The sequence below is a fragment of the Plodia interpunctella genome, chromosome 20 (assembly GCF_027563975.2).
Source record: "Plodia interpunctella isolate USDA-ARS_2022_Savannah chromosome 20, ilPloInte3.2, whole genome shotgun sequence".
Taxonomy (NCBI): domain Eukaryota; kingdom Metazoa; phylum Arthropoda; class Insecta; order Lepidoptera; family Pyralidae; genus Plodia; species Plodia interpunctella.
The window spans coordinates 290964-303257 of record NC_071313.1 but is presented as its reverse complement, the minus strand read 5'-3'; the positions used below and the strand labels follow the sequence as shown (position 1 = coordinate 303257).

At 37.1% G+C, this 12294-nt stretch overlaps 1 protein-coding gene and 1 non-coding gene across 2 annotated transcripts in view; one reads left to right on the top strand and one right to left on the bottom strand.

The window, feature by feature from the left end:
- rg (rugose) overlaps positions 1 to 12294 on the bottom strand; it is a 397734-nt gene that overhangs the window by 332109 nt on the left and 53331 nt on the right. The gene's annotated exons all lie outside the window — the stretch shown is intronic.
- On the top strand, positions 1525 to 1597 carry TRNAA-AGC (transfer RNA alanine (anticodon AGC)). Its single transcript has one exon. It is a non-coding gene; the product is annotated as a tRNA-Ala (tRNA).

Here is a 12294-nt window from a genome sequence, read left to right as displayed (position 1 = left end):
CATACACGTATTTCACTTATATGTACACTACTATGTAATGTATATGTGAAAGTAGTCAACAGGTTTTCAAGTGCGAACATAAAAAGGCATTCACAGGCCAATTATCTCTAATTATACATTTTCATATTACACTGCTTACCATCACGTCATTCTGAACATAACGGCCAAGGATGTCATAAATTCCAATTTCGCTAAAATATTTTCCTATTTCTGCTCAACATGAATACGTATTACTTAGTTACTCCGCCTGTAGCCGTCCCGGCCGAGTCTCGAAGGAGTCTTTTAGCTAGCTCCTGATGCCGTTGGATGTTATTACGTCACAACATGTTACATGTTGAAGTTCCGCGCCACACTAGTTTGTCCACCAATACTCGTAACTCTCACGTGAGCGTCATTTGAATCAAGCTCGGACACTTGCAGTCTTACTTCAGGCGCTGTCCTCATTGAGACAAAACGTGATGCGCCGCGATACGAAAATATCAAATATCGAACTTTTTTTTTCAAATTGACTTTGAACTCCCAACCAGACTATGACATGTCTATGTATCTATACATATATCTGTCTGTCATCGTAGATCCTAAATCTGAACACAAATTCATTAGCGTTATAACTAGAATACTTCAGTAGAAAACTTTTGATGTCAGTTATCTATCCAAATTAAGACTTCATGACATATCGAGTCATTAGAAAGCTCGCATAATTGCATTAATGTATTCCTACGGGAATGATTTCAAAACAAATGACCCACTAAAGAATTAATATTATGTATTCATATATGTATTCAGGGCAGTACAACCCGCGGGAGAATCTGATTTTTTCTATGGTTTGAGACACAAATTGTACGAGTATCCGCTGATTGGTATGTAAGCCGAGCTTTGATGAGAAGACGGTGTTTAATGAACTAATGCCAAATATATAACTTTATTTGCATCAAGTCGACTAAGGTCATTTCTAAAGTAAATGCCTTGTATCGCTCAAATAAGAGAACACGAACTTTTGAACTTTTTCCTTATTTCTTTCTCAGCCTTTCCTATTTTTTAATTATCCATCTTCAGCGACCGGCTACCTGTCAGACCTCGACTTAACAGCAAAAAACATTTTGATTATTAAAAAATATATTTTTCTGGACAATTATATCAATTGAATCCCGTGTTTACCTCAAAATTAAATGACAAATCTAGACAATGAACAACAATAATACGCCTACAATTTCCAAATGCGTACACCACGCTTGTGTGCGTATGAATGAACAATTCATCAGACTCCGGTCATAGCCTTCTGTATACACACACACACATACGTATATCTGTTTATCTTTATAAAAACAATAACAAACCCCCTGGAAATTCAAAGCAATATTATTTCAATTTAGCTCACACAACACTTCACGCGACAAATTATGCACATGTTTTGCCAAGTGAAAGGCATATTAAAGGCCTCTAAAGGCCGGGCCTCGCCGCAGGCAACGCGATTTGAATTTAATATGCAGTTAGTGATAACATTATTTGGATGTCTTGCCAATAGGGGGCGTAGCTCAGATGGTAGAGCGCTCGCTTAGCATGCGAGAGGTACCGGGATCGATACCCGGCGCCTCCAAATTGATTTTTATCGACAAATTCAAAAATTTTAATCAAAGGCATAAATAAGGCAAAAAAATGTGTACGTAAATATTTCTCCACAAAAGGAAAGTTTTCAAGACGTGATAGATCTCTTTTGTAATTTACCGTAGTTGGACAGTTGACTGATCGATCGTATAAATTCAATAATTAGATTAACTCACATCGAAGAAGCCATTGCCAGCCTGAGCCGTAATGAGCTACTCGTTGGAATCACATGATCTAGCATCAACAGCAATCACAGAAGAATAAAGTCATTATGAAGAAAAGTCAATCAGATTTATTTCAATAATGGCTTGAAACAGAACTCCCGCCAAAATTGTTAATATTATAAGAAAATTCAAAAATACAACAAATTTCCTCGGATCGAATTCTATATTCGAATTCATTTCTGACAACAAATTCCTGATTCATTTGTAAAGTGGATGATATCGGATTGATTGAATACGGACAACGTCACACTTTAAAAAAACCTACGTGAATAAATACGTATCCACGGTGTGGGTTCGAGATTCTTCGTATTACTTGATAAACACATAGATAGACGATAAAATTTCTTATATAGATTTGGCAAACGATATCCATCTAATATTATCACCTTATAGAAATAATTATATTACTTCTGACTATAAAGTAACAAAAGAAGAACTTAATAAAAACAGAAATGAAATAATAAGATCTTCTTAACTTGGCGCCCCATGACTTGTAAGAACGACCTTCAGTAATGAAAACAACACTAGGGCGGCACAAACGGAATATAGTGTGGAAGGACACTCAAGAGCACTACGTACTTTCTCTTTGTCATCCCTGTCGCCCTGGTAGCACTCGAGCCGTCCTCGTCTACTTTTACTTTGTTTGCCTGCGGGCAATTGTACCTTGCGAACTTTTCGACGAGAAATGTTTATTTGCTTTAGTTTTTCTTTTCACGCTGTGTAAGAGTATCTCGTTAAAAAGTGTTGCCAACCTTGTACTATGTATTCTCCAATCATTGCAGCAATCTTCAACAGTCCACGATATCAAAATGTCTTCTCAACCACATAATCAGAATGGCCACTTTTAAGTGTGTGATATTTGCATACTTATATAAGTAAACAATTTTAATATTGCTGGCGATTTCACGAAGACTCGTGTCTAGCAATACGGAAAAATCCTCCAGGCAACGAGGCACGCAGAGCTTGTAGGGAGTGGATTTACAAGTAACCTTTTGCCCCGTTTGGACAGGAGAAATATGCGCCCGGGGCACTTTAGGCCCATTAAAATTAGTTTCCGCGACAGAATTCAATTTTGCCCCCGAATAGGCCCACGAGGGTTATCCCTCGTCCTTTGTTTTTCTCGCTGCGAAAAAGGCCATCGTTTTAAGCACAGTTGGGTTGTGATAAATTACGCCTATGTTTTATAGAGGAAGCAATAAAAATCGTTACTAAATCTATGTTGGTGCCCCGTTAATCTTGTTCTAAAAGGCTGCTTAGACTTTAATGTTTGGATTTAATCTAAAATTCTCTAAGGTTGTTCCAAACTTCTTATCAATTATTTCTCGTGAACTTCAGTGAATACTCAAAACGTTCTTCTAGTTTCCTGTTGGCTGAATAAAATGACTAAATTGTTGCAACAAACATTATTTGAACAGTGAATAAATGAAATTTATTCATATTAATTCCAGGAATATAATTATTTCTCTCATACGAGCTGTTTACAGTAACGCTGTTGTTCAGCAAATTGGTTCAGTAGCGAGGGCGAGTGTGTGTATGTAATGATGTCGTTCGTGTATGCAGGCTACACTTGCCGGGATGTTTTTTACAAAACCACTAATGACACGCCTCCAGTTTCAATTTAAAGCAGGAAATTTTTAAATTATAGTTCTAACATACATCAAAAAGTAAAAGTATTGTTCAACTTTTCAGTTTTTTAAAATGACGATAAAAAACAGATTATTATCCCAAGGGAATGGTCAGCTTTTAGAGCTTTAGGACCGAATTCTAGGTAACTGTTATATAGTACCTAACCATCTTGTGCCCGCGGCTCTTCAAATTTAGTTCTTTGATTATTTATTATATTCATCGTAGTTTATTGATTAAAAAACAACAGAAACAGCTTCAAGTTAACATTTCCAATTCGCCACCAAGCCCAAACATTTTCATTCTTCAGCCTGCATTACTGTGGTAAATTGCCACTAATGTTTTGGGCGAAATTACCGTCCATTGGGGCCGCCACCAATTCAGAGGTTCAATCCCGTTGATTGATGAATGGCTACCTCTTATGTGTGTGTGTGCGTGTTGATATCGTAACCGTAGAGCGTGAAGCTGGCAGGGAGAGATAAAAAATTATAGGTACCCACCCATTATTCCCATCAAAGACAGAGCAATGTGGGAATGGGTTACTGCATGTTAATGTTTAACCTTCGACCAGAGGGGTGTTATAAGGACCAGTTAATGAATGAACTCTTTATTGTACAGAACACCGTAATAAGTATTGGAATATTTGTGGAATAATAAGTATGTTTGTGGAATTTTAAATCCGTAAATATGATCTGATTTTGATGTTTAATTTTTGTTGAGAGATAATTGCCATGATGTTACTTTTTTATATATTTTTTTACCTCTCGGTCGTCACACCTTTAAATGAAAGTATATTATTATGCCGGTTATACACAATCGGCAAACAATTCACCAAACTTTGGCGGATTCAACATACATAGGTGTTTTTAAAAGTATAAAGTTCGCGTCGGCATCTATCGAGTTCGGCGACAGTTAAAGACAGTATAAGTAAGCGCCCTCTTTGGAACGTAGCGAGAATCACTGCACATTGCGGGACGACGAAAGCACATACGAAAAGGGAGAAAGTATGGTTCTCCGGTGATCTCACCGCCGTGAAAGCAGTGTCCATTGGTTATTTAGTTTAAAGGAAATGTCATAGATGGCGCTAGTATGTACAAATTTGGAACATACTCTTTTTGAGTAAATTAAAAAACATATGTACTACTTACATAATGGACTACGTTTTTTTACCTCGGTTCAAAATTAACTCTCATCCTGCATGAATGACTAACATCGTGTACTTACCTGAAAAGAAAATAATACTAATTAAGACTTGTTAGATAACCGATTGCTCTATAAAATAGTACAGTCAACAGCACATCAAGTTACCTTGCATGTAGTTTGCAATTATTTTGTGTAGGTTGATGTGCTGTTGATTGTACATTTAACTTATAATTTTCTAGAGAAAGTAAAAGGTTCAGGGCGCAACACGGAACTATTACCGGCATAGAGTTAGTATTTGTAGAATTATTGTATTTTTTTCTTTTGAAGATTTGTTAAGTTGTTTTTTATAATATGACTTAATTACCATCTTTTATAAAAGTGTTAAAACACCGTCATTATTTTTCATAACAAGTTTTCCTGCTTAACACAACATTCTCGCTAACAGGCATAATTCCACAGAAGTCGGGGGAGGCTTTCTGTAAAACATCCTCAAACGAGAACGGACCGCAAGGGAATTACTTAATTGTGTTAACGGCTTAAAAATAATAAAGCATGAACTTTTCACTTAGAGCGGGGAGCGAGTTAACCGCGAGGAGCCATGACGCTCAATATGAACTAGTTTGACAGAAACATTACAAAAAACAAACCAAAATTTCCAAAAATTATCAAAAGTTATAGTCAGGTAGGACGTTAAAGGACTAGCAATGTATGTTCAGGATGTACTCCTACACCTCGATCAGTTATATGTATTCGTACGTATAATATGGTTCAAATCTCGCATGATAAAACTGTAATGACAGACGGTCTGATACAACGATGTTATATTAAACATTGAAATGCTTTTAAGCAATCAATAATTTATATTCTTATCTTAATATAAAAAGAAGTCCCCTTGTCGTGTATGAGTGTAAACGCGATAAATTTTAAACTACCGGGCGGATTTTTGTATGGCTTTCACAAACAGATAGTGTTATTCCTGCGAAAGGTTTTTGTGAATAAGTTATTATGGTTTTACCCGGGCGACGCCGAGACAGGTCGCTAGTTATGTTATAAACCTAAATGTTTGTGTTGAGTATTAATGCACAGTTGAGTAAGCTACTAGTTAAAATTTGATGTTTAGTGTTTAGTAGTTTCTCACCCTAAAGCTCGTAGCTGCAGTTTGCGCCGCACAAACATATTACATTGAAATAAATAAAAAAACATGAGTTAATTAACTCGTGTAATATGTTTAGTTAGTTAACTAACCCAGCTAAGGTTAATTTCTAAGCACAGGCTGGCACGTTCCTCGGGAAATAAGGTTAGATTTACAACTATTTTTTAGCATTGTAGCAGTCTTCTTTTCCTGGAAGAGGAGGCTTGTCGAAAGACAAGATGAGAGGAAACAGTGAATAAAGTAAATAAATTTACTGAAAACAGAAATATTTTTTTATATATAATAATTATTAATATTTTTTTACATTCGTTTGTTGTTATCGAATGTGCTATTGCTAACTCTGGTGTCAAATTTTCCTCAATTCGCTCCATCCTAACCTACCTCTAACTAGTGGCAAGTAGTCGCATGTACACGAAATGGTCAACCAGACTAGAACTAGTGTGTAGGCACAAATACTCCTTCACCGGAAGTACGTAGTACTCTTTTTTATACTGTGCCGGAAATAAGTGGTGGCGTAAACCTACTACATAAATGTCTTATATGAGTTGCACCTAAGAATAGAGAAACTGCATTTGCGTAAGTTAATACTACGTATGTAATGTAAAATGTGATGTGCGACTAGCGATGAATGAAACAATTAGATTAGTCAACTTGACTGGTGATGCAGTTTGTGGAATCAACACAGCAATATGACCGGAAGCGGGAAACGCTTGAGGGATTAGCCCGGCCACTTAGTTAATAATGCAGTGAAAGCCGACCGCACAGGACCACACAAATATTAGGTAGTTAAAACTTTTATGACAAAATTTCAGAATTATCTCTGAGTGAACCCTGTATTGCTTTAAAACATAAACTTTAGCATCTTTAATATAAATATGGTTACTTATTATATTTAATGCCATTATATGTATTTCTAATATAACAACAAATTATAAGGTCGACGACACTAATGCTAGTACATCCTTACTAGAATTTACAACAGAACATGCAGTAACGTCTTCATAACTAACAAAACGAAACTTAGCAAGACAAATGACGTTCCATTCATCTTCCATTCACGTCGTGATAACAATAAAAACAAAACGTGCAAAGCAAGCGCTATATACGTCAGCCGGTAATGGGTCCCGACAACTGTCGCCAGGTGGCGCTGGTTCATAAACAGCAAGGAGCTGTTGCGGGCAAGGTATAGGAGACAGCGACACAAAGTACAGCCTAATAATATAGGCTGTCATCATCATCATCATAATTGACAGCCTGCTGGCAATAAGCCTCTTTTTATATCACTCTGCCAAACTTAGCAGTTTCGACGTACATTGCTGGGTTTTTCTTGAAGTAAATAAAAGCTTTCATATAAACTACGCAATGTACGCTCGGCATTTTTCTGATTTCGCCGATAGTGTGTTAGTATTAGTGTGTTGCCTAAGACGTGTTACTAGAGCAGGCGGTACAACTACGATAGGTTTTGCTGTCGGTCGTATGACAATGTCGTGTACATTTTGCATAGAGCATACAATCATTACATGGGTAGCAGGCAAACAGTCATAATTATAAATATAGTGAAAAAAATAAAATGTGCTCCTTTCAACATTATCTCCCATCTTTTGCTTTGCACCACATTCTTCGATACTTTATTATGTCATGAAACGCGTCTTACGGCTCCAGATAACAGCTGTCTGGATTTCTCCCATTTTATCCCAGTACTAAATCCGACAGAACCAACTCTAATCCAAGATCGAACTGTTCCAATGCGATGATCTGACAACTCATCTCGATTTCGCAACAGTTTTGGAAGCTCAGTCTGAATCATTACAATAAAGCAAATGAAGGAAATCTAATCTACAATTGGGATAAAAGGGTCGTTCAATAATACGTTATGAGATTTGGCGAATTTTCGACCAATATGAATAATTCTTAAAGGATATAAATGTTTGAAGTGGATCCCATGCCAGCATGAGAGAAAAGACAGATGTATGAAAGTTGTCTTTCGCTGATTATCACGGTCTCGTATAAAAAATTTTCGAAAAAAGGGCGTTCGAGGATCTATAATAAAATCTATTTATTGAATCCACAGATTTCATCCTATTGGCTGTTTGGAAATATTTATAGTAATCGGTATACTTTTGATAGAAAATTAACATGGAGCAGTCGTAGCCTAAAAGTAGTTTTAAATAGACCTGTTGTTCATTGCGGGTACACTCCTAGTCCGGTGGCGTGTGAATTTTTAATGAGTGTTAGCGCGGCACAGGAGTCGGGGCATAATCTGCATCGGTGGGACGCGACGGGGAATGTTAAGCGACAAAGTCACTGACTCGGAAGTGGTGCCTGTTGGATGGACTCTTTATCGAAGTGAAAGATTACAAAGTATTTTGAAACATATTGCTGATGCAATTCAGCCTGTTTTGGATAAGTTCATCTAAGACCAAAGAACTTATATATAGTTAACCGAATGCTCTGGAACCTGTTGTGCATTATTAATCTGCTTACAATTACTCCCTTGAAAGACGATAAAATTTTTTGAGTTTGTGTACGAGAAGTAGAAAATATAAGGGGAACTTGATACGATGCGACGCTTTATATAAAACTATTACTAAGTCAGTGCGAGTCGTCAACTGAAACAGAAAGCAGGCGTCATCGCATGAGAATCTAAAATGTAAAGCCGGGAATAGAGAAGAGAGACGAAAATCCACTGAAGAAGAAAAAGTTCCATTGATTAGAGGTTCAAATTTCTCCTTTTCTTTTTTAATAAACTAAGGTAATTTGCGCACTCAATTATTGTCCATCTATACTATCAGTCTGTATGTATTTTAGTCAACATAATAAAAACAACTATTAAGATATTGATTTGGCTAACAACGGCTAACAAATGTCTGATAGAATTTAGAAATATTTTATGAAATGTATGCAAAGTTTTCTCTGTTAAAGCAACCACTTTGAGTCAATGGTATGGTAATGCATTCATAAGGGCTGTTCGCCCACCGCTCCGGAATAATGGAAACGCGACAGATTTTATATTAAATTTTGATATTAAATGGTTTTAAATCAATATGATTTGCACTTGGTACACAATCATCCATTTGAGGTTCTATAATAACAAGACAACTCTTCCATAATTTGTAGAAAAACACTTTTATTGATATCCTCAGCGAACATGTATTACTAACTCTGTCATGGTCGAAAAGGCTCGCCCTAATGTGCTTTTCTATCGCATCTGACATTGTAAATGGCATTAAATGGCCCCACACAACGGCCTGAACCTTTGAGCGCACGACAACTCCTGACAAATGCTCCTAGGATCATTGTACCCGTTTTAAAGGATAGGCAGAATAAGCCGGTGCTCTAAGAGATAGTGAACGAATACTTCGAACAATAGTTATATTGCTGGATGTTAAATAGATAACATCCAAGTTATCATTTGGGAACCAATTGGAATGGGTATTATATTACCTATTGAGTCATTAAAAAAATGGGTGTAGCAATTTATCGAATGAAGAAGTCAAGATTTTAATGGTTCTAATTCGCTCTGGAGTCGCCGAATTAGGGGTGCCGACTCCAACAGCGTAAAAGAAACAAAGAGCATTAAGCAAAATGTTTAAAAATCGGATGAACGAACCTTTACGATATTTCTAATCGACAATTAAATAAGACATTAGATGCATATAAAAAAATAACACTGAAATGCTGATTGCAATTGAATACAAGCTCCTAACCTAAAATCGAAAAATTCGAGGAGGCTATCGGGGCCACACGTACCAACGACAAAAGCTTTAGATTATTTATGCGACCCTGGTACCCAATTCGGGTATGTACAGGTCTACATAACAAGACTTATCTATCATCAAGTTTTCCCATGATCTGTAGTCGTTAAATTAATACCATGGTTTAAAAAAATGGCGCTTTTTGAGCTGGCAAAATCATAATTTAAACTTTACTACGTTCATGTCTAGGACACTCGTTGAAATACCAAATGCATAAAACTCAACATTTGGTGGATTCCTATTAAATTTTGTCAATGATTCGTAAGGTGAACACAATTTAAAAGCATACCGAAGCATTATATTCTAAAGAAAATCCAATAGAGTGAATTTCATTCATACTATCCGTTATTTCCTGATCAGCCGTAAATCCCGAATGCCGTTCCACCGAATATATAAAAGTTAAAACTGAATGAAGCACTTTAATTTGAAAGTTCTTTTCAGTATTATTCTGTGCTGCGATTGAAATACAACTTTATTATTTTCGGGATAGTGTCTGTATTGGATTGGCTTGGTGTCAGTTTAACAAGTGATCTTGAGGCCGCGGGTATTGCTCTCGACTAGAGGACGCCTCCCACTGGTAGCAAATTTGAGATAGAACAGTCACGATTTTTTTTTTTCAAAAAAATACTATACCTACTCTTATGATTAATAAGAAGAAATACAATGCAACTAAATTGAAAATGTAGTCATGATCTTGCCTTAAAAATTTTATCATGGTCATGGATTGCAAGCAGAACCCAAATCGGAGACAAAACATAAATTCAGCTGTGTAAATATTATGTTGTCAGTAAACTATAAACACAACTGGCGATTCATGGCTCAACCATCGCTCCGGATGGAACACAACCTGAACCATTTAGTAGCGGACCGTAGGAGAAGCGAAGCTACGCTATGTATCATGTCACCCGGATTACTACTAACACTATAGTGTTCATCCCTTGAAAAATAAATTAAATCTGAATAATAATAACAATTAGAACTAGTGTTGCCTAAACTAATTTTGCTACGCAGGGTGCGCATTATTCAAAAGCAATTAGAAGCAGACAACATGTCGGCTCTTGTTACTCAATTGTTGGTTTAGACTGGTAGAAGGCGCCTTACTGTCAAGGTTTCGTACGATCGGGCGAGAGAGACAATCGGGCAAAGAAATATCGTGATTATCATTTTGATCGAGGGACAGACAACAGTTTAGTCAAATCGATGAACACCATTAAACTAAAGTGATACATAGTGATCTTCGATGGTGCTTGATTCCCATAAATCGACCCGAGTTGATCGATACACTGCTGTTCGAGATTGATGATCGAGTTAGACCACGTCAAAAATCATAATAAATCATCGCACGAAAATTGTCTAAAATAGTGAAATCCATTGTGATAACGACACGCAATTTTTATAATCGCGCCACACAATAAAGACAGCGACAGTCGGATGAAATAAACTGCATTCTACAGTTAAAGAGATCTATTTTCAAATGTAGTAATGACTTTTTAATTTTTGTAGTGACCAGTTCCGGATTCTTAAATAGCAGCCTCGCAGTCTTCTAGCATTTACACATGTCAAACGACGAAAGATATTGGACGATAAATAACACGAGCAATATGTTGTTCTAACCGCTGCGGTCCACTTGGCGACCAATGTGGCGAGATTGAAAATAAATCGAAATAAAATTACCACATACTACTTGGTCAGTATATTTCTGATATTGTGGAAAATACATGCAAAAATGTAATAAATATTATTATATCCGTTAACACAGCAACGCTTTTCATAGTGTTTTTGTTGCATTAAGAGCACTGTAAGTTTTAAAGTAAACTAAATTGTTGAATGACATTTATGGCAAAAGCTATAAAAATGCGCCAATGTGCGTCGGGAGCTTTTATTACGTCCGTGCGAACGGGGGATTGCAGTATGAATACAATGTTCCGTAACGTAATTATTGTCTCCACGATGGTAGTCGTTTGTAACTAGTACGAACTGGTTTGTATAGAATTAAAACTTTGTCACTAGCCATTCCCGCGTCGACGCTTTATTAACAAGGTAACTATAAAACAAGAACCTGCTTTTACTTCAATTTGTTATTTTCATTTTCCCTTAGATTCCAAGTTCATTTTGTCGTTAATTTTTTAAATTCTTAGGGTATATTAAGAAAATATCAAGGTATCAAGATCACATTCCAAACACCGAGATCCGATAGCGTACCAACGTACGGGACGTTGGAGACGCGGTCATGAACCTGAAGTGAAGCTGGGCAGGTCACCTAGCACGTCGGCGTGATGGCAGGTGGAGTAAAGTGCTGACTGAATGGTGGCCCAGGGCCGGCGAGAGGTGTCGGACGACCTCCAGTGAGATGGGCGGACGATATAATGAAAGTCGCAGGTTGTACGTGGATGAGAGAGGCGTAGGACAGAGGAGGGTGGCGTACGCGAAGAAAGGCCTATTTACCGAATTAAATATCGGTATCTTGTTATTTAAATTTATAGACGTAGAGACCGGTGCGGTGGTGGTGTAATGGTTAAGACGCCCGCCTGTGGATCGAAAGGTCCCAGGTTCGAATCCTACTCGTGCCAGTTTGTATACCAATCTGACACATGTATAGTAGTTTTCATCGACCACCGATTTCGTCACGACATCGTTCACGATGTTTTTGTTCAGGAAAACATCGTGACGAAACCTGCACACTTGTTGATTATTAACTTGTGTATGAAATGGAGAAGGCAATGGCAAACCACTCCATTAATAATACCAAGAAAGTTGTTATGCGTGTTTCTTTCCACGTAATGACGACGAC